This window comes from Mastigoproctus giganteus, chromosome 12 (genome assembly GCF_048544385.1).
Source record: "Mastigoproctus giganteus isolate SK-2022 chromosome 12, ASM4854438v1, whole genome shotgun sequence".
Classification (NCBI taxonomy): Eukaryota; Metazoa; Arthropoda; class Arachnida; order Uropygi; family Thelyphonidae; genus Mastigoproctus; species Mastigoproctus giganteus.
The window spans coordinates 107892691-107917403 of NC_143586.1; the positions used below are offsets into that span (position 1 = coordinate 107892691).

The 24713-nt window shown below is 37.7% G+C and overlaps 1 protein-coding gene across 4 annotated transcripts in view; it reads right to left on the reverse strand.

The window, feature by feature from the left end:
* Positions 1–24713, reverse strand: part of LOC150077326 (nitric oxide synthase-interacting protein) — a 261026-nt gene that overhangs the window by 78721 nt on the left and 157592 nt on the right. The window lies entirely within an intron of this gene.

A 24713-nucleotide genomic window follows, 5' to 3' on the forward strand; every position in this document is an offset into this window, starting at 1 on the left:
ACAAGCAGCCACCAGCTAATTGAAGGCAAAATTCCATACATCTATCCTACAATCATCTTTGCTATCCTTTTCCTATTAGCTTTTGGCATTTTGTGTAATTTACACTTCCATCTTCACACTTAACTGACTTATTAATTCAACCCTACATATATAAACTTTTGCTGCTGCTTTGCACGCTCAGGTGCATTTGTCACATCTGATTTATTTTTATCTTTCCACTATTACTTCATATTTTAATCCATTATTATACTTCATCTTTCATATATACATACATATATATATACAGGGTGTCTCAAAAATATTGGTACAAACGTTTAGGGGAGGTAGGTAACATCTAAAGGAATGTGAATCGCATAGGAACCCATAACCGGAAACGTCACTGTAAGTCAGTACACGGCGCTGTTCATCAGTTCGCGAGAGGGAAAATTTCTGGTTTACTCATTCAAGCAGTATTCGCCACACGAAGAACATGCTTTGATATACGAACTGTGAGCTGGCAGACATGCACCTAGTATATGGATTAGCAGAGGGTCCACACGGTGTGTGCCCCCATGCGGCACAACATCGCTTCGCAATAAATGTGTGGGCAGGTATGGTCGGTGACTGCTTAGTCGGCCCATACCTGTTACCATCCCGCTTGAACTCCGCTAAATATCGGATCTTTCTTGAACAAGTTCTACCAGGGTTACTTGACGATGTTCCAGCAAATGTGAGACGCAACATTTGGTTTCAACATGACGGGGTGCCTGCCCATTATGGAAGATGTGTTCGTGACCATTTGAACAGGCATTTTGGGCATCAATGGATTGGCTGTGGTGGACCCGTTGCCTGGCCCCCACGCGCACCTGATTTATCGAGCCTTGATTTCTTTCTGAGGGGGGGGGCCTCAAATCTATTGTGTATGAATTGCCTGTGGAGATGGAAATGGATCACGTGGCGAGACTCGTGTGCACTGCTGCTACTGTCAAAGAAACCCCAGGTGTGTTCGACCGTGTCCGTCAATCCATGCTGCGTCGGTGTCACGTATGCATTGCGTCTCATGGTGGAACCTTTGAGCATCTGTTGTAACATCATGAAATGCATCCATCTCGTACTCCATTGTTAATATTATGTCAAATAAATGTTTGCCACTAATTACTGTCTTGTGTCATTTCTACTTCTTGTGCCTCTGCTACTACTTTCCCGTGACGTTTCCAGTTATGGGTTCCTATGTAATTCAATAGAATAGAATAGAATCTTTAATTGCAGCATTCACATTCGTTTAGATGTTACCTACCTCCCCTGTACGTTTGTACCAATATTTTTGAGGTAGGGTACAACTACCATACATTTATACAGGACTTTGCTGGTTTTTATCCTCCAGAACTTACTCTGGAGAGAACTAATAATAATAAATAAAAACTATTCAGCTAATTATTTAGACCTGGACATTAATATCAACAGCCCTCAAACTGCAATTAATATATACTAGGTGGGCTGCGCTAGCTTCTTTTGATAAAATAAAATAAAATACTTACAGAAGCTTTCGACTCTGTGTGTCTTTTCCTCAGCTACGAATACATAAATAAGTTACTATATCTATATAATATCGGTGTAAATACACCATAGACAACTCAAAGAAAAACTATGATCTAGTGTGAAAGGCATCATTTCATCTATCTCATTATACTCATCCTTCACAGCGAGTTACCATGTATTGCACTACCTCGAATAAGTAACACTTCACTAATAGAGGACTACTGTCACTTATTCTCGGTGGGCACCACCATCCAACGGCACCATTTCAAAGCTAGTTGGCTTTTGATTGGTGGGTGCCTTTCACACTACGATCGTAGTTTTTCTTTAAGAGTTGTCTATGGTGTATCTACACCGATATTATATAGATATAGGATCTTAAAATATTAAGCCTCATTGCACTTAGTTTATTTAAATAAATGTTACATATAGAAATCAAGAATGGTACAGCATGGTCGTGTTAGATAAACATAGCGTGACCACGCTAAAACAGAAGTTTGTTTTACCAGTAAATCAAGCTTCTGTTACGTATTTTTGTATTTGTTATGTATTACCATGTAACCTGCATCTCTTTTCTCCCATTAGCTGAATAAATATCATTAGGAGGAAAATTATTTTAATGTATAGAAAGATAATAAAAGAGATGCTTTTAATTTCAATGTTGTCAGTTTCAAACATTGGCACTCCTATGTTTCAAAAAAAAAAGTGCATTCTAATATAACACTCTCTCAATGCATCAGAATTGCTACTATTTGCAACAACATTCTCCGTTTAGACAACATCAAATTACTCCATAATAAACTGCTCAGTAATAGTTTCCCTTCAGCCTTCCTTTACCATCATTTTAGGAAAGCACTTAAAAAACTTATTGATAACAATACTGATATTAACAATGTAATTGCTCATTGATATCTTCTTTATACATTCAGGCATGTACATAATGTATAGTCATATATCCCCTAGCCTCTGTTGTGTCTCATGGTGTAGAAAGCCTGTGCCCACGGATTGTCTAACTACAGGGGTATTATGTTTTGTTTGTCTTATATTGCTAACTGTTTTATCGTCTTTATTTTTATTATTCTTTTTTGACATTTTTCTGTCTCATATTTGTAATAACAATACCATCACTGACTTAAACACCAGGCAATATGGCCAGGAACCTACTTTAGGTATGGGTTATGCAATCCCAGACTGCCTGAGCACCACTACATTCCCCTTCTTCCAATTACTTTTTTGCTATTCTTATACACTACATTTTAAATCTTGGGCATGATTAGGCTGGCCGAAAACAATATCAGCGATACTATTTTTCAACTATCACTTCTTTTTTTCTTCTACGACAAAATTTAGTCTTTCAATGCTACTTTGTTAGTCTAGTTTTCTCCCTTTTGCTGGTCCATTTGCCTCATTTGTTTAATTGCCTATTCCCCTGTCACACGTATACAGTTCACTTTAACCAATTCACACCTTCTTCCCCCCTATACTTGGGGCTACTTTAGCTGTTATGGCTTACTTCTTTGGTCTCTGTTACAGCCTTATGTTTGCTTCACTTGGTTTGACAGTAAGTTGTCATATCCTGGCTATTTTCTTTCATCCCGATATTCGTTTTCTTTATTAAAATTAAGGTAGGGCTGTTTTCTATTCATTAATTTTTTTTCTTTAACTAGAATCAATTGGTTTTTTTAGCTTAATTTTGCATTTTACTTATTTATTTTAGTATTTTTTAGTTTTGGTTTTTATTTTTTTTCAGGTCAGCTATGATGTATACGTTTGCTCGCTTTTTCTGTCTGCCTTGATGACATAGTTAAAATCTTAGGACCTACAGCATTAAGTACCATTTACAATATTTTCATTTAATTTTATTTATATAATTTTTTATGTAATCTGCTTTTATTTTTCAGGCACTTTTAATTTTTGCCATTGTAGCTACACCTGTCAGGTCAGCACTCCTACCCATACACTTATTTAATCTATATGCCTATACAGGTAGTTCTTGACTTTACGAGTTAATTCGTTCCTAGCATGCGCTCGTAAAGCGAAAACTCGTTTGTTTGTTTGTTATTAGGAGCATCAGCAACTAAGGCCATATTGCTCCAGAGATATGTGGTGGTCATTCCCTGCTTTAGAAAAATATCACAAAGCCATTTAAAATTGATTCTTATAATGGAACATATGATAACGATGAAGGTGTAGTGCATTTTAATGATTTCAATTGGTAACTAATACAATAAAAACCATGCTCACAACTTTTTATATAGCCTTAAGGTCACACTTGTGACCTTAAAGATGACATTTTAGAGATAAATAGCTTAGTTATACAGTGAAATTTTCAACTTCCGAGATCTTGAAATGAATTACCAAAAAACAATGTGTTATTGGGTTCACATTACGATATGATGGTGTCTCTGGAACTGATTAATATCGTAAAGTGGGGTACACTGTATTGTATAGCTATGCACATGGTTTGGAATGCAGTATTTATGAATGTTTAACATTTGTTTTGCAATTAATGTTCATATTTTCGATATTGTTGATACTTGGGGGAAAAAAACTCTTAAAACCGGGAACTCGTAAAGCGAGAACTGCCTGTATTTCATTATGGTTGCTGGGCATTTCTGCTATTACTAGCAGTGTCCTAGTTCCATAATCCGTTATTATATATTATTATTTTTTCATTCTTTTTTAGATGTTCCGTTTTATCACTACAACCTATTATTATTATTAATTATATAATACATATATATATGTAGACAAATGTATATTATCAGTGTATTGGGAACAAATTGAGAATGCCTGCAAAGTAAAAGCAGATATCCTGAAATTAAATAAAATCAGATTACCTGAAATTAAATGAAATTAAGATTAACATAATAAAATAGTACTTAATGCTGTAGGTCCTATGATTTTAACTACATTCAGTTAATTTCACCAACTCCTGTCTGATCCTATAGTAAGTTGTCATAACGTGACTATTCTTTCATCTTAACATTCTTTCGTCTTTCTTTTACTTTGTTTAAATTTCAAACTGAGCAATTCATTTAAAAAATTTTAATTCAAACTTTCATTCAATTTTCCTTTACAGGATTTAATTGGTTTTATTTTAGCATAATTCTGCATTTTACTTTTATTTATTTATTTTAAAATTATATTCTTTTTATTCCTTCCTTTTTGGTCTCTGTTGGGTCAGCTATGATGTATGAGTTTCGTTCATATACAACATAACAGAAACAGAGACCTTGCTTATTGCTGTGGTTTCTTCAGTTTTTGGCTGCCGATGCCGTGAAGACGTTGTTGTTGTTTGGTTTTTTTAGGAGCATTAGCAACTAAGGCCATATTGCTCCGCCGTGAAGACGTAGTTAAAATCTTAGCCCTACAGCATTAAGTACTATTTTATTATTTTTACGTTATTTTTATGTTAATCTTAATTTCATTTAATTTCAGGTAATATGATTTTATTTAATTTCAGGTAATCTGCTTTTACTTTGCAGGCATTCTCAATTTATTCCATTGTAATTACACTTGGCAGGTCAGCAGCCCTACCCAATACACTGAACATATACATTTGTCTATATTTTATTATGGTTGCTGGGTATTTCTGCTACAACTAGTAGTGCCCAGATCCATAATCCAGTTTAATTAATTAATTTTTTCATTCTTTTTTAAAAGTTCAGTTTTGTCACTACATCCTATTATTTTTTATTAATATTATAAATATATATACACAGTAAGACCCCGTATCTGCAAGGGATACATTCCAAGAACTACAGTGGATGGCTGAAACCGCGGACATAAGCGAAAATCTGCTGACCCCATACATAACGTGATTTTGTTTGTACATACATATGTATAATAAAGTTTAATTGATAAATTAAACACACAGTAAGACATTACCAACATTAAATATGGTAATAATAAAGTACAGCAGACTCTCGATTTACTAGGATTGGATTAATCGAGACACCTCAAGACTCCAAATTTAAAAAAAAAAAAAATAATAATAATCATCAACCAGAAATCATAAAATTCAAGTACTAACTACAATAGGTATAAACAGATATTTCGCAAGTCATAAATAAGCGACAAGAACTGGCGTTATAAGTTGCCATTGGGAGATTAGTGTACCTATTATCTTGCAACCCCTGCTGTCTTCACACCTAATGCTCGCGGCGCCTCTGTAGCCAGGTGGGAAGGAACAGCAGCGCGTAGCACACGCTTCTTGATTAGACCGGGGTTCGAACCCATCACCACCAAATATGGAGGATGCGGAAAGGTCAAGGGAATGACCACCGCATATTTCCGAAGCAATATGGCCTTAGTTGCTAATGCTCCTAAAACCAAACAACCTAATGCTCAAAACAAAAAAAAAAAAAAAAAAAAAGAGACCAAATGTTTAGTTTCATTTAGTGTGTCCCATCGATTGTTGTGTTCCGTCGCACCGCAAAAGGACAAAATTTTTTTCGTTGTTTGTCAGGGATGTCAGAACTTTTTTTTTTTGTTTAGAAATCGCAAAAATGATGGGCAAACGCAAGAGTTAGGCTTTCAAATTAAACAAAAGCTTGAAATTATTCAAAAGTTTGAAAACAGTGCATCTGTTAAATCTCTAAAGAACCATTATAATGTTGGTGACCAAACCATGTGTGACATTGTGAAAAATAAAGGGAAGCATTGTGTTGGACATGCGAGTAGTATGTGCTAAGTTTTTTTTCTGTGGTTAATTGTGGGTAACTGAATGCAGTTGTTGTGTTTAGATTTTTCTGGTGCAAAGGCTACTTAGGCCATATTGCACCTATCATAGTATTTAATACTAGTTTTATTGGCTTCTATTGAAGCAGTTAGAAATGGTTATATACACCTATTCATTTCAGAAAGAATAAAAATTCTGTAAGGTTTGAATTTTCGCCTATCATATGGCCAAGTGACAATTCCTGTAAGTTTTAGAGAGAGAGAAGTGAATGAAAATAGACGAGAGTCGTTATACAAGGTGCGTTCCAGGAGTATGTGTTTTATTATGAGTGCCCTGTGGCAATGCGAACACTGTGGAGGGTTGTTACCCGATAACAGGAATAGATGGGTCAAAGAGTGTGGCCTATTCGGGCTCTGGCCAGGACTACCTCTTCTTGTCTGTTTGTGCGGAAATTGGAGGCCCATAATTGCGGTAAGGATTTAATTTCAAGGGGTTTGTTATGTATATGTGTTTGCCACTGAAGTGTCCATCGTTCCTTACATAACAGTTGAACTTCCCTATAACAAATTTGATAAATCCAGCGAAAAAATTCGTTATACAGAGAATCTTTTTTATTAGAAATTGTTATCTAATTAGTAAATGAAAACGAATCTACATTTATTTTTAATGTATTTTATTTCAAAAACATACTTATTTAAATTACGTTTACACAATTTTCGCCAGTAAGTATCACAAATGAAAAAAAAATCTGTAATTTTCGTTTGCACAGTACAATTAAAAAATGCCTGGTTCTCAAAGAAAATCCCACATTTGTTCAGAGCATTAAAAACATTATCAGGAACATTTTCACAAAACTGTAGACCCATACGAATAGTTTCAAAAGCATTAATCATTTCTTCGCGTGTTGGCTCTTCTACGGATTGTTCTGATGCGTCTTCAGCATCATCGTTAATTTCTTCGTGATCATGGTCGCGTCTAACACTGTTCAGCAGTATTTCATCTTCATTTGGATGTTCTGCTGTGATCTACATAAACATAACTATCCAGTGTTATTTCATTTTCAATGTTTCCAGACGATTCTAATAATGTTCAAAAGTTTTTCAGTTGTGAAAGGGGCAGTTCATTTTGTTCGTCCAGTTGTTGTTCGACTTCTGTATTCAATGCAAATCCCGCTTTTGAAAAACAATTTTGAATAGTGTATTCGGTGACATCGTTTGTCCAAACTTTTGCCAGTTCAGAGATGCAATCTCTAAGATTAATTGTAACCTCCAAGTTTCCATTGACAATCTTCATTATTATTCTCTTTCGATAATGAAATTTAAAATTTTTTAATAATGCCTTGGTCCATTGGCTGGAGTTTTGACGTTACGTTTGGTGGTAAAAACAACAACTTCGCACTTTTAAGTTTGGCAGAAATACTGGCAGGATGTGCCGGACAGTTGTCAGTTACCAACACAATTTTCCTTTTTTCTTTTGTTATGCACTTATCTAGTTTTAATATCCATTCTTCAAAAATATCACTTTATTAAAAGTGTAGTCAACTTCCAAAGATTTTGTGCCTCTAAAACATCTTGGGTTTTTTGATATTCCGATGACTAAAAGTCTTAATTTTTCACTTCCTGTCATATTTGCTCCAACTAGCGCAGTGATTCTTTCTTTGCTTTGTTTTCGCCAAAGCATTTATCATCCTTAAAAGCAAGTGTTCTATTCAGTAAACATTTAAAGAATAAACCCATTTCATGAGCATTAAAAACATCCTTAGGTTCATATTCTTCCAAAATCTTCTTTAAGTGTTGTTTCTCCAACTGTTGCAATCTTCTTCGCTTACATGAACACTTTCTCCACAAATAACCTTTTCCACAATTCTGTGGCACTTCATAAATTTATCTAGCCACACAGTGCTCGCATTAAATTCTGTATGTCCAAGGGACTTTGCAAATTTCAGAGCTTGTTTCTTAATGATACGTGAAAAGAATATTCCCGATATTGGGATATTCTTTTCACGTATCATTTGCACCCATTTTAGAACAACTTTATCAACATCTTCGTATATATACACAACTTAATTTGCTTCTTGTCTGCTCCTCCTTCAATTGCATTTAAAATCGATTCTCGATTTTTTTAAAATCGTAGATAAACTGCTTGCAGGTATGCCATATTTCTCCGCAACATCTTTTTTCTTAAAATCCTGGTCAATATCATAACCATCTTTGCTTTATCATTAATACTTAAACATTTTCTCTTCGACATTGTTTTCACAATTGTAAAAATTACTATACTGCAGCTCTTGCTGATACATACACTGCAAACTTTGCTGCGCTGGCCATATAGTGAATTGTTAGTACCGCATACTTAATGACATTCGCTTGCCAATTCAACAGTATCATGTGACCTTTCCTATCAATCACTTTGAAGAAATATATGACTGTGAATTTCTTTTATTCTGCTTTCATTCATATGTACACGAAAGAAAATTTATGATTAATGTATGCTGTATGTTACATTTTAGGAAAAAAAAAAAAAAAAAAACTGGACTCCCAGTAGATGGTCATGAAAACCATCTACTAGGAGTCCAGTTAGATGAGAATGGCCATATCATATAATGATTGACAGGAAGGTCACGTGGTACAGTTGAGGTGAGAAGCGAATGTCACTCAGTAGGCGTTACTAAAATCCGACCATGGTAGCATTCTATGTATTGCCGCCACAGCACACTAAAGGTTTACCGCAGCAAATTTTGTTTTCCCCTGAGCCAACATCAATTTACAAATCTATCCTACTTATTGTAAAGTTTATGACTGCTTTTAAGAAAACCCATTTGGTTTTATAACTGTAACAAAAATGAAACAAAGACCCTCCTACAGACGTCAATGGCCACACGTGGTTCACTAAAAGTATGATTATTTAATTCCAGATGCTAACCCGCAATTTCGGAAGGAAGGAGGCAGTGTATTTGAGCGGCTGTTTAGCAGTAAATGCTTGAATATCTTCATAAATTCTTTTGCTAATTTTTTTAAAAATTCGTTATGGAGAGACTAACACTTCGCTATATGGAGTTAATTTTATATGTAATTTCGTTTCAAGGTGCAATGTTTTGCAAAAAAATTCGTAATATAGAGAAATTCGTTAAATAGAAGTTCCACTGTATTCCGTATATGCATTTTGTAATCACTGAATGGGACCAGAAAATTCATTGGGGCTGTGCTAGATGGATGCTTGGTAGCAGCATCTCTGCAATTTCGTTTCCTGGTATTCCAGTATGGCCTGGGATCCAGCAGAAGACAACCTTTTTCTGATGATCTCTGAGACGAATCAACTCTGATCTAATGAGCTGTAGTAATGGATGAGTAGGTGGGGAAATCTTTTGCATTGCTAATAGGGCACTTTGCGAGTCCGTGTAGATTATGCTCTTTTGAATTGAGATGGAAAATGTTTTCCAGAGCAAGCTTTATGGGCATATAATTCAGTGGTGTAACGACTGCATTCAGTCGGAAGTGATACAGAAATCGTAATGTCGTGGAATACCACTGCTGCACCTGTTCCACTCTCAGACTTCAATCCATCAGTATATATTTTAGAGAAGTCAGGATAACATTGTATACGAGCAAAGTGTAGCTGTTGGATGTTATTATCCATTAAGGCGTGTTTTCCCCATTGGTGGAAATAATTGTCACAAGACGGCATGAAGACAGACCATGGAGGAACGTGATCTATAGGTTCTTGGTGTACTTTATTGAGTTGTATATTCCAGTTTTCTGCTAGTTCCATTAACCTAATACCTGCAGGCCTAGTTACTTGTGGTTTGTTTCTATAAAAGGTCGTGGGTTGTGGATCATTAAATATTGACCAATTAGGATGGGTCGACCGGCTTTGGATCTTGGTTGCATAGTTCAGAAATAACATCTTCCTTCTGATCTTTAGAGGAGTTTCATAGGCTTCTATATACAGACTTTGCGCCAGAGATGTTCTGAATGCACCTAGGGCTATTCTAAGAGCTGAATGTTGAATAGGGTTCAGGCGAGATAAAGCATTTTCCCTAGCAGAATCGAAGACAGGCACGCCATAGTCCAATCAATCGAGATCTGATTATGGATCTATATAAGTGAAGCAAGGTGTAATGATCTGCTCCTCAGGTTGTTGCTGATAAGGCTCTGAGTATGTTTTTTTTTGTTTTTTTTTGACAAGCTGTCCAGAGATATTCAATGTGTTTTTGATAGTTTAACTTGCTGTCAAAAATTAAGCCAAGCATACGAATACTATTTGCTATTGGAATAGGATGGTTATCTAATTGGAGTTCAGGATCAGGATGCATTTTATGCATGGTACAGAAGCGAATGGCAGTCGATTTCTGGCTGGATAGTCTATAACCATTTTGTGTCATCCAAATCTGGATCCGATTTATTGATATCTGCAATTGTCTCTCGATATAGTTCATGTTTTGAGAATGGCAGGAGAATGTGAGATCATCGGCATAAAGATATGAGTCGACTCTTTTCGGAATGAGTTCAGTTAAGTGATTAATTCTAATTGCGAATAGAGTGGTGCTGAGAACGGACCCTTGAGGGATCCCTTCTTCCTGGACAAAGTTTTTAGAGAGAGTTCTGCAATAACGAACTTGAAAGAATCTTTGCTGTAGGAAATTTTGGATGAAATATGGCAAATTTCCTCTCAGACCAAGAGAATGTAGATCCTTTAAAATGCCGAAACGCCATGTTGCACTCAAAGGCTGAATGCATTTCTGAATTGAAATGCATCAGAAATGCACTGATGAATGCATTTCTGATGTTTGCTCTGGCTTTAATCATAAAGTCCAATGATGATCGATTTTTTCTGAATCCAAATTGATTGTTATTGATTAAATTTTGAGGCTCAAGATACCAAGTCAGACGGCGATGAATCATTTTTTCGAGGGTTTTACTCACACAGCTGGTAAGTGAAATTGGTCTGTAGTTATGAGGAACAGAATAGCCTTTACCAGGTTTTGGGATAGCCAGAATGTAGGAATCACACCAGGAGCTTGAGAATGTATGTTCAGTAAAGATTCGATTGAAGAAGAAGAGTGTGACTTTGGATCTACCATATTTCCCCATGTATAAGACGCACCTATTTTTGAAAAATTTGGGGTATAAAAACTGGGTGCATCTTATACAGTGGTTGTAGATTTTTTTTTTACTTGCATTTCCCCCGCTCGTTGTCTTTGCACTCATTGTTTCGCACGTGTTACTGGTATATTTAGGTTACATTTTGCTACGTTCTGCCCAGAAATGCCGCAGAAAAGATTTTTGTAAAATGCTGAATTCAAGTTAAAAGTGATCCAGTTTGCAAAAGTGAATGGAAATCGTGCTGCTGAATATAAGTTTGGTCCTCCTCCAACTGAGAAAACAATCCGAGACTGGCTACAGGAAGAAGAAACCCTACTGAAAACGCCACGGCAGAAGAAGGCCATTAGAGGCAAGTCAGCAAAATGGCCTGACTTAGAGAGGGAATTTAAGATATGGATTGAGGAGCAAAGGGCAATTGGAATTCCTGTGTCCACAAAGATGGTTCAGCATGAGGCAAGAAGAATTGCTGATGAAAAAGAAGTTACTGATTTCAAAGGAGGACACAATTGGTGCTTCAGTTTCATGAAACGGAATGGACTAAGCACGAGTACACGCACCAGACTTGCCCAAAAGATGCCTGAAAGCTATGAGCAGAAGGTCCTTGAATTTCATCGTTTTATCATTCAATGTTGGAAGACACACCAACATCAGTTTGAGTTGGGACAGATTGCAAATATGGACAAAGTCGCCCTTCAATTTGATGCATCAAGTAACAGAACTGTTGATAAGAAGGGGGTGAAAACTGTAACTGTGAAGACAAGTGGACATGAAAAGAGACATTATACAGTTGTTCTAGCTTGTTGTGCCGATGGAACCAAGCTGCCTCCTATGCTGATTTTCAAACACAAAACAATGCCAAAAAAAGACATTCCTCGAGGAGTGATTGTCCACGTTCATGAAGAGGGCTGGATGAATCAGGATGGGATGAAGATCTGGTTTGAAAAAGTTTGGAGCAGGAGACAAAGTGGGCTCTTATGCAAACCTGCCCTATTGGTGCTTGATTAATTCAAGGCACACATAACAAGCATGTTTAAGCATGCTCAATGCTGATGGGATTCTTCCTCTAGCTCAGAATAATCACCTGAGAGGGCATAAATTCAAATTGAGGAAAGACAGATGTAGGATAGACGTGCGGAAATTTGCCTTTAGCCAGCGGGTGGTTGGTAGGTGGAACAGACTTCCATCCCTTGTCGTGGAAGTTGATAGCCTAAATAAGTTTAAGGCTCAGCTGGACAGGTATTTCGAACGAACAGAGGGGTGAAGAGGAAGTGGTTATTTTTATTTATTTATGTTACTTTTTTTTTTTTTTTTTTTTTGGCTGATGCTGCATAAGCTTGCTTTCTTGCATCAAATGCCTCTACTAATGCTAATGCTAATGCTAACAAAAAATACAAAGAAGATTGCTGCAGAGCAAAAAACAAAACTTGCCATCATACCTGAAGGCTTGACATCCCAGCTCCAACCACTTGATGTCAGCATTAACAAACCCTTCAAAGCTGACATGAGAGACGAATGGAACCAATGGATGAAGTCTTGTGGGGACAATTTGACACCAGCAGGAAGAGTGAAGAAACCAACTATAGGAGAAGTCTGTACCTGGATGAAAAGATCCTGGGATAATATCAAGATTGAGATCGTTGTCAAGTCATTTAAGAAGTGTGGCATTTCAAATGGTCCTTGAGGTTGTCACAGATATTCTCTCAGATAGGCCAGATAAGCTGTACTTGCTACCTGGGAGTCTAAAACGCTGATGAAACTGATATTCAGGTGACACTCAAGTCAAGTGGACCAAATTTCGGCGAAGTCCGGACGGTCTGTGACAGCCAAATCCTCTGCTTGCACCTTCACGATGGTGGGACTGTTAGTAATCCTGGGTATAACCTCCATGCACAAGTACATGGTGGGTGACCACCCAGGTGTGAACCAACGTAAGCAGGGGTCGATGTGTGGCACCCACACCACATGGGGAAACGCCCCCCTCTATGTTACCAGGCAGTACTAGGTGGTAGATGACTCTCATCAACCGGAGAAATACCACCACTTTGCTTATTGGAGGCTTGAAGTGGTGGAACACATGTTTAGTCTCCAGAACTAAGTTCCGGTCAACCCTTCCCTATCTCTTCCATCATGCAGTATGATTGATGACTTTTGAGGTTATGATGAACGTCGTAGCGATATCCAATATTCCTTACATTTCGAGAGTACAGCTCTAAAACGGTGTTCGCAGGCCAGACGCTAGTTAGTACACCGGACAGAGCCTATTGGTAACTCTCTAGGAGGCTTCCGGATCAGCTAGTGTATAATCTTGCTACCACTACTCTGCCAGATAGTGACTGGAGGAAGTACGAGTAGTGTGTATGCGGGGAGCATTGTCGAGGCCACGTTATGTCAAGGATCTGGGTATATTCTTACCACATGTACGCCATATCCAAAAATTTCATTACTTCATACAGCATGTCCCACCCACTTTTTCTTACTATTGAATACACCATGAATTGCCAAACTAATAGAGCAAGCTTATCTGCAAAAAGATCTAAACCTCTCAAGCACTTCCCAATTCATTTCACAAATATACGTGGTCTCAATTCTAATCTCAAAGATGTCCATTTCCACTTGCAGTCTGCCAAACCCCATGTACTTTTTCTGACAGAATCTCAGTTATCGGTTGATTCATCTACTGCTCATCTCAGATGCCCAAATTATTCGCTGTATGATTCCTTTGGCCTCAAAGGTGGTACTTGTGCATATGTCCGTTCTGATATTCCCTGTCAGAGACTTGGCAATTTGGAATCTCCCCTCTTTGATCTTCTCTGGCTTAAAATCTCTCTAACTCATTGTGTCAAATTCATCTGTTGTCTCTACCGTTCTCCCAAGTCCACTAATCACTTGGAGCTCTTTGATTTCCTCTCTTTGCAACTTGACTTTCTCCAGTCCAACTTTCCTAACAGTGAGGTAATTTTCCTTGGTGATTTTAATGTTCACAACTCCAGCTGGCTTCCGTTTTCTAGTCACACCAACCCAGCTGGTCGAGATGCTGAGGCTTTTGCAATTACTAATGACCTAACACAGATTGTTCATTTACCTACAACAATACCGGACAATCCTAATCATACAGCCAATACGCTTGATCTTTTTCTCACAAACAACCCTTCTAAGTACACGGTCGAAGTGAGAGGTCCTTTAGGCACTTCAGATCACAAATTGGTGACTGTCTCTTCTCCAATGGAACCTTTATCGCATGGCTATTCCCAACCTCGTGTTGTTTGGCATTATAAGAATGCAAATTGGGATGATCTGCGAGACTTCTTTTCTTCTTTTCCTTGGTCAGATTACTGTTTCAAAACTTCTGATGTCAACGTTTGCTCAGATCGTGTCAGGGAAATTATTCTTGCAGGAATGGAATCCTTTATCCCACACTCCACTTTAAAATCTCGTCCTTTATCTAAACCTTGGTTTTCCAATAAATATGCTAAGGCTGTCAAAGAGAAGAATGTTGCGTATCGTAATTAGCTTGTTTCTAATTCTTCAGTTTCATTTTCTGCCTACACCAAAGCTCGCAACAATTGTAAAGCAGTTATTAATCAGTCCAAACTATAGTTTGAACAGGCTAATAGTAGAAAACTTGCTTCTTGCCTTAATGGTAGCCGAGCATTCTGGTCTCTTGCCAAAGCTATTGGCCGCAACTTTTGCCCACCTCTGTCCAAATCAGATGGTTCTGTTGTCACTTCAGCCAAGGATAAAGCTGACCTGCTAACATCCCATTTTTCTTCCAGCTCATGTATTAATGATCTTGGTAAAACACCTCCCACCATTCCCAACACGCTCCATTCAATGCCTCCTGTGGTCTTCCGTCAAAAGGATATCAGAAGGATTTTGATGAATTTTGATGCTAAGAAAGCTCCTGATGGTATTTCTCCACTTGTTCTCAAAACCTGTGCTCCTGAACTTACTCCTATTCTTTGCCACCTTTTTTCACTTTCTAATTCCAAAGGTGTTTTTTCTTCTGCTTGGAAATTTGCTCATATCCAGCCAGTTCCTAAAAAGGGTGACAAATCCCTCCCATCTAATTATCGTCCCATTGCAATTACTTCTACTCTTTCTAAAGTAATGGAGAAATCAATTAACCGCCAACTCTAGAAACCTTCCGTCTGATCAACGTTCACTAGTATGGATTCCGTCAGTGTCGATCCACTGGTGATATTCTGGCTTATGTTACCTATTTATGGACTAATTCAATGGAAAGGTTCGGTGAAACACAAGTAGTTGCTCTTGACATCTCAAAGGCTTTTGATCGTGTTTGGCATAAAGGTCTTCTAAACAAGCTTGCATCTTATGGTTTGCCAACTGTTTTTTGTAATTGGTTATCCGTTTTCTCTCTGATTGCTCACTGAGGGTGATGGTAGATGGCACTCTGTCTTCTAACTTCTCCACTAATGCCGGTGTCCCCCAAGGTTCAGTTCTTTCCCCACTCTTTTCCTCTTGTATATCAATGACCTTCTTCCATTGACTGGAAGTCCTATCCATAGTTTTGCCGATGAAAGCACATTGCATTCAACTTTCCATTTTGAGAAACCGTGTCCTGCTCAATCAGCTTCAACGTCTCGAAAATCTGCTACCAATTCCTTAAATGCCGATCTTCAGGTAATTTTCCAGTGGGGCAAAGACAACTTAGTTGATTTCAACCCTTCTAAAACTCTGTCTTGTCTTATATCTCGCAAAAAGGATTCTTCTGCTCCTATGCTTATCTTTTGTGACACTCCAATTTCTAGGCAAAATGAGCCTAGAAATTGGGGATTACCCTGACTTCTAATCTCTCTTGGCACAAGCACATTACAAATATTGCTTCCTCTGCATCTAAAAAACTTGGTTTTCTCTTTTGCTCTCGGCGTTACTTTTCTTCCAAACAGCTGCTCATTCTGTATAAATCGCAAATCCGCCCTGCTATGGAATATTGTTCCCACATCTGGGGTGGTGCCCCCAAAACTTAGGCTTCTTGATTCCATTCAGAAGAGGGCAGTTAGGTTAATTAATGATTCATCTCTAACAGAGTCTCTCCACTTGCTTTCTCATAGATGCACTGTTTCTGCTGCATGCCTGTTCTACAGATACTTCCATGGGCACTGTTCTTCTGAATTGGCTTCTATAATTCCCGCTCTCTCTCTCTCTCTCTTTCAAAACAGTCTGAACACGTGCCGCCACCAGCCAACATCCATTTACTGTCCAACTTCAAACCCACAGAACCATCTTTTCATCTTCCTCATTTATTCATTCAACTGCCGTTTTCTGGAACAACCTTCCTTCATACATATTTCCTGAAAATTACAATCTACAGAAGTTAAAGTCCAATGTCAAAAAATATCTTATTTCGTCTTCTCAACCTCCAACCCAAGCATGGTACTAAGTACTATAGGTTCTAATACCTCTCATGTTTGAGGTTCACATAAAAGAAAAAAAAAAAAAAATGCCACAGATAGAACTGAAGACAAGGCAATATATGAAGACAGTAATTCGTCATCAGACACAGATGAGGACAAGCTAATGGATGGGAGTTTTGACAGTGATGAGTTGTATGAATTTTATGATGAATAAAACTTGAGTTCAATAACTTTATGTAATACATTTTTTTTTCAAATTTCGGGCCCCAAAATTAAAGTGCGTCTTATACATGGGGAAATACGATAAATTTTTGAGTATTATATAAAATATCCCATCAGGGCCAGCGGCACTGTTCCTTGTGTTGGTAAGAGAATGCTGCAGTTCAATCATGGTGAATTGTTGATTATATGTTAGTGCACATCTGTCAGAGAAATTCATTTTGGATTTTTCAGTTACACCTTTAGTTTTTTGGTCATAAGATTTGGTAATTAATGATTGGTCATAAGCAGTTGAGGACAACTGAGAAAATACAGATCCTAGTGCATTTGCGATTTCTGCAGGGGTAGAGAGTTCCTGTCCATTCCAGTTAATTAGTGGAGTAGATGTTGGAGGAATTTTGCCATTTAACAATTTTATCTTATTCCAGATCAGTCTGATGTTTTTTATTTTTATTAACTCAGGAAGCAAATTTAATCCAAGATTCTTTTTTTTTTTTTTTGCTTTCTGTCTGATATAACGGGCTCTTGCTCTAAGTCGTTTATAATTAATAAGATTGGAAGTGGTTGGATGTTTGTGGAATTGATTCTATGCTTTGTTTTTCTCTTTTTTTGCATTGTTGCACTCTTTGTTCCACCAATAATTTAATTTTCACCTTTTCCTGACTTGGTATAGTGGAATGGCAGCGGTTGCAGCTGTTAGAATTTGGTTTGTTATATGTTGAGTAACATGGTTGATAGAAGAGCACTGTATGATATGGTTGTCGAACGAGACAAGCCTGTTGTATTTTATCCAGTCAGCCTTTGGAAATTTCCATTTTACTGGATTATCTCTTGGTAATGAACAGGAAGTTTGAACTTTGCATATTATTGGGAAATGATCGCTGTTGTGAGGGTCGTTAAGAGTTACCCACTCAATACTTGAATAGAGCACTGGAGTTCAAATGGAAAGGTCTATTGCGGAGGTTGATCCGGTAGGAAAATGAACACAGGTAGGAAAGCCAGTATTCAACAATGTTAAATCCTGTCTGTCTATCAACGTTTCAACAAGCTTTCCACGCCTGTCTAAGCTGAAGGAACCCCATAATGGGTGGTGAGCATTAAAGTCACCTAGTAGTCAGAAGGGAACTGGTAGTTGCAACACAAGATCTTCAATTTCCTGAATAGAATATGGACGATTAGGTGGAAGATAAATTGAGACCAATGTAACAGTGATTCCAATTACTATGCGTGTGGCAACAGCTTCTAAAGAGGTTTTCAATGGAATGCATCTAGAGGGAACTCTTGACTCCAACAGGATGGCTAATCCTCCATGAGCACTATTAGAGTCAGATCTATCTTGTCTGAAGATAACGTAATTTTTGACTGTAGTGGAAACTTGGGGTGTCAAGTTGGTTTCTTGTAGGCACATGGCAACAGGATTGAAGCAGTGAATTAGTTCATTGATATCATCGATGTTGCTGCAAAAACCTCTACAATTCCATTGAATGATGTGTTCCATTATTTGGTTTTGTTCGTGGAAGATGTATATGACTGCTTTTTATATGCTGATTGTTTACGACTGTCTGGTTTTGGTTTTTCTTTTCGGGGAAAAGAAGGATGTCCTGATTCATTGCTATCATCCATATCATCTTCTGTGTATTTCAAGCAGTTCTTGACCAATAGTATCAATGATCTTTGCTACCTAACAATGTGGGGGTCTCTGGGATGGAATTGTGAGTGGCATATTATTGCTTTGGTCTACTGAATTTGGTTTAGATGGATGCTGAACCAAGAGTACTGGTCAAGCCCAGTCTGATATTGATATTTTTGGCGATGGACACTTCTGTCTGACATGCCACTGATTCGTGTCTGTGAATGGTAGAAGCATAAGTACGCTTTGGTATACTTAAGTCGACTTGTTTTTTCGCTTCTTGGTAAGAGACTTTATTTTCAATTTTCGTATTTTTTTCCCTATCTTCCATAGTTCACAATCTTTGGAGTAAACTGGATACTTGCCACTACAATTAGGACAATGTGGTGTTGGAGCCTTGCATTCTGCTTGCGTGTGATTTTTGCAGTCGCAGTTTGGACATATAGCGTCTCCACGGCATGCTGTCTGAGAATGGCTGAACTTTTAACATTTATAACATCTAAGCAGATTTGGGATATATGGTCTAATGCAGCAATTCAAGTAACCTGCTTTGACAGAACCCAGTAGATTTGGAGTACTGAAAGTTAAGATTATGTTTCACGTGGGAGTTAATTTGCCGTCTTTTCTGATCATGATTTGTTTTGCATGAGACACATTTTTGATCTTTTAGCTCCTGGATAATTTATTCCTCAGAAACGTTTAACAGATCCCATTTGGAGATCACGCCCTTGGAAGAATTCAGTGCGTTGTGTGGGGTAACCTGAATCAGTATTCAACTTAAAGATGTAAGTTGTAGTAGTAACTCAGAGTCTTGAGTGAGATGTCTCTATCAGTAAATCTACTGATTGGAGACGTTTGACCATTTTTGGTGAACCTGCAGCATTTTCTAGGCATCTCTGGATGATGAAAGGGGAGAGCTTGCTCACAGGTTGGGATGACAAAGAATGAACTATGAGGAAAGCTGGAGATTCCTGCTTCCTAGTGTCCTTTTTATGTCTTTTTGAAAGAGAGAAGTCATGGTCGGTGTCACTGTCATGTTGAGAGCTCTTGGGCTCTAAGTGTGGAAATGCGTCAGTTTACATTTTCTGCTCCTTTTAGCCCTGAGGAATGGATTTTCCCCCAGCCACATGGAGGCAAGGCACCTCCGTAGCCAGGTGGGAAGGAGCAGCAGTGCATAGCACATGCTTCTTGATTAGACCGGTGTTCGAGCCCATCACCACCAAATACGGAGGATGCGGAAAGGTCAGGGAATGACCACCACATATCCCGGAGCAATATGGCCTTAGTTGCTAATGCTCCTAAAAACCAAACAAACAAACATGGAGGCAGGAGCTGTCACCAGTGACCAAGCAGATATTGAAGTTAGTAGAGTGGTTAGTATTTGATGTAAAGGCTAGGAAAGAAAGGTGGATTCCCCTTCTGGGTTTTTACTTCTGACTTTGCAAGCAAAAAACCACTTGATGACAAATGAGGAGAAAATCACATGAGAAAAGAAATAAAACTACAGTAAACCCCCGCTATTTGCAGGGGTTACGTTCCTGAGAAATGTCGCGAATACTGAGTTATGGCTCCCATAGTAATAAAGGGGTTCCGTTCCAAAGTATGAAATATAAAAGAAAAACTAGTCTAACATTTTGTCTATGTATGTATTATATGTACCTTCATAATATGACCATGTACATAGACAGTACATAGTAAAATGCAAGCATATGGCATTGAAATGAAAATAAGAAACAATTTAATATTAAATGTAATATTTATTAGAAATTTCAAACAAATCTTTCAAACCAGCGCCTTTGCTAGCTAAAAAACTTATCCTGCCAGTGCTATCACCAGTTTCGCTAAAGTGTTGATAAAGGAGTTTTGCCTTTTCACGAATGATGAGTGAACTTAAGGGAATTTTATTTTGAGTTCGGTCTTCTATCCACAGATTTAAAGCTTTTTACATCACGAATTAGAGCAAATTTTTGAGCCAATTAGCGCGTTTTCACGGACACTACGGCGAATTTTTTCTTCCGATTTCTTGATTGATCGTACCGTTGACTCATTGATTTTATAATGTTTTGCCGCTGAGAAGACACTTTCACCATTAGAAATTTTGTCTAATAACTCAATTTTATTGGCTAATGTCATCACCTTCTTTGATATTTTCACATTTCTCTTGTTATTCGTAGCCATATTTTTGTAGGGGTTAGAAAGAACTTGTCCACAATAAAGTCACTTTCTTCCGTTAACACACTCGAAAAAGTCTGTTTTACACTGCAAAACGGTAGATTTATCATTTTTGTAAGCATATAAATTTATAAATTGATAAATTTATTCAATTTATAAGCATATAAATTAAAAGCAAACGACCAAACTTTCCATGACAAGCGCATAACACATACTGAACAAGGATTATCGAGAAACATCCACGCTAGCGATTTTGTCACCCCTCTCCCCCCCACCCACTGAGCGCTGTTTTGACCAGGAAGGATAATTTTAGCCACGCCCATGGTTTTTTTATGGCGGATGATATTCACTGCACTTTAAAATTCACATTTTTTTAGGTTTCATTTTATATTAAATCGGCGATCGCGAATACGCGAAACCGCAAATACAGATATCGCAAATAGCGGGGTTTACTTTATATTGTTTTCAAAGAGCACTCTATAAATCGCACAGAGAAAAATGCTTTGCACTATCGCTTGGCACTCGGGGGCCCTGAATCAGTGGATGCGGGGGTACAACTATATATATATAGTGATTTATTAATTTATGTGAAGGTTATATCACAATCACAATCTTTGGAGTAAACCTTTTTTTTGGAGTAAAATCTTTGGGGAATTTCTTGCATTCTGGAAATTTAAATTCATGCATTACGTAATGTAAATAGCCACTAAAAAATGCGATAATAGGCCTATGACAGTAACTCTCACATCTAGCTAAGTTATCCTACCGGTACATTCCTTTCGTTTTCTTTGATTGAAAGACTGGGCACTCTAAAGAAAATGATGAGCAACCAGTGAGATTCATTCATCTTTATTGATTTACTTTTTTTTTTTTTTTTTTCAGTTTGTTTGTTATTTGGTTTTTAGGCACATTAGCAACTAAGGCCATATTGTTCCGAGGAAATGCAGTGGTCATTCCCTGACCTTTCCGTATTTGGTGGTCATGAGCTCGAACCCCGGTCTAATCAAGAAGCGTGTGCTACGCACTACTGCTCCTGCCCACCTGGCTATGGAGGCGCCCTTTTTGTACAGTAAGAAAAAGTATGTTCAATATAACCAACATATACAGAACAACACAAACAACAATTGAGAGAGATAGAGAGATTAGGATGTGGAGGTCGGGCTTAGGCAGATTGATTAGAGGAATCATCATGGTCAGATTCCATTCCTTCAGATTTGGACCAGATAGGTGGGAGGTGGAGTGTTCACTTGACTGCTCGCTTGAGCACTTGAAAAAGTAATCCAGATTTAGTTGCTCTTTTCACACAACAACTCACAGTAACCACCAAGTTCTAGCATAACTGTACATTCCACTTTAGAGCTTCATTCAAGATTAGGGTCTTCATCTATAAAATTTAATGTTTTCAATATTCCTTTCACTGTCGGGCTCCATTCTTCTTTAACCTCTAGGCTTTCGCTTGCTGCTGCCTCCTCCTCTCGAATGTGATACTGCTCCAGTGCAAACAGACCTTCATTTGACAATTCTTGATGGTGTGAATCGATTAAATCATCGAAAACAGTTGCCCCCGCTTCAGTGACCCTATCTTTTTAGCGAATTTCACACATTTGTCTTTAGTTTGTGCATAATCTTCATCGGTATCAGAGCCTCTGAAGGAGTTGCTGAGATCTGGACATAACTTGTGCCACGAGCTTTGCATACATTTATGTGGAACTTCATGCCATGCAGCATCAATGAATTTTAAAGCATCTTTTATATTGAAGGCTGATCAGTACTGCTGCACACTCATCTGTTCATGGTAGATCTTGTCAATTAGATCAGCCAGAATGCACTTTAAATACTGAGCCTTAAAAGATTTAATACATAGGCTGAAGTATTGAGGTTGTATTTGCCAGGAAAAAAAAAAAAAAAAAAACACAATCTTGATATTGGAACAGACATCAACAATACTGGGTGGATAGCTTGTTGCATTATCAAAAATAAGTAATATATTGAACAGAATTCCTTCTGCCTCGCGATGAACTTCCAATTCTGGTCGTAAGTGAAATCCAAGATAACTTCTGAAAATAAGAACAGTCATCAACCCTTTAGGGTTTGAGTACCAGTACATGTGAACATACGCCCTGTCATAACCTTTAATGGCACGAGGGTTTTGATAGTGGCAAATGAACACTGGTTTCAGTTTATGACCCTCCACATTATCACCAAACAGAAATGTTAGCCCGGCGCCTTAAAGCCAGGCACAGTCGTTTCAGAAATGGAAATAAGTGTGGCGAGGCATTTTTTTCCAATATAAACCTGTTTCCTTCAGATTGAATATATGTTTGGGTATATACTGCCTCTCTCGTGGTGCTTACCGTAAATATGGTTATCGCACGTTATTTTAAATTTACGTAATTTAAACATGTGTAAAGTAAGAAGTCACTATATATATAAAAGTGATTGTCATGGTTGCTGTTCATATTCAGTTGGCACCTACGTCCTGTCTAGTTGAATGGTGATGAATGCAAGATGGCAAATGAGTGAGAGAATGTAGTGTAATATCTTGTTAATTAGTCTGCTTCTAAATATATGTTAAAAAAAAAACCTTTTCTTCATCCATTCCTTCCCTCCTCAGTTTGTGTCCCCCGTGCTCCTTTCCAATAAATTTTTTTTTTTTTTTTTTATTTTCTTTTTTTTTTTTTCAGGAGGCCCTCCCTGGCAAGCTTTGGTAATTCCAGGGTTTGTACCAGACAGAGAACCTTCACACTACAACCTGGCCCACTTGTCATGATGAAGAATGGGCAACCCCAGTTCCCAGGAGTCCCGCAACTAAGTGGCCAGAGGAATAACATATGAACACAATACTACACAGACTACACTAAAATGCACACTATCCTCTGGCCTTTACAGAGTTTGTACTATGACACAGAGTATACAACACAGCGTTCGGATGGGGCACCCCATGCTGCTTGACAGTATTACGCATTACAGCTCTGATTCATACTATCTGACAGTTAGATAGTATGAATCAGAGCTGTACTACTCAATATGTTCTACGTTGATAATAATATTAGTAAAATAATAAGAGGAGTTTACCTCAATATAGTGCGTAGAACACTTCCGTATGATACCCTCCAGAAATTAAAACGGAAAAAACAAGAAAATCGACAACTTACCGGTACATTAGAGTAAAATATAAATAATTAAATAATCAATTTAACACAATTCAAATCAATTTAAAACAATTAAAAATCAAATTAACGCAATTAAAAGAATCTAACAAAAATATTCAAAACGATTTTCCTTCCTGAAGCTGACAATGCTTTTTGACCGTATGTCGTGATCACAGGAATGAAAATTACCGAATCGGATTAAACCTGATACTTAAATAGAGATTTTGTCTTCGTGCATGCGCGTAAAGGTCCACGCATCGGAGATCAAATATTATTTTACTAATACTATCTGACAGTAAACACTATCTTTTCTGTACACATTGTGCTCTCCATATTCAAATACCGCATCCTTTATATGAGTGACACCATGTCTCTGATATCCCACCAAAGTCCGCATTTGATGTCTTGACCAGCACTTCAGATTCATCAGATTTATAGAATTTGATGAATGACCCTAAATTCAACTCTTGATCATTGCCTCCATGATTTTCCCTACTACCGAAGTTAGACTGACCAGAAGGTAATTTCCCACTACACTCTTAGAACCGCCCTTATGTATTGGAGTTCCATTGGCATTTTTCCTCTCCTGAGTCCAGTGATGCTCTCATAATTAGCCTCAATGGTTCAATGCACTCACTCCCCCCACCCCTTTAAAATTATGTTGTATATGCCATCAACACTAGGAGCCTTACTCGCCTGTAGATTTTTTTCCTGAAGTTTTTTCATTAAAAAATCATGTGAAATTTCAATATCATTAATTACATATTGTTAAACTTCATTCCCATAATTTCTCATTGACATAAAGGGTTTTTCTTCTGTAAATATCGATGCAAAGTAACTGTTGAGTTCATCTGCTGGGGTATC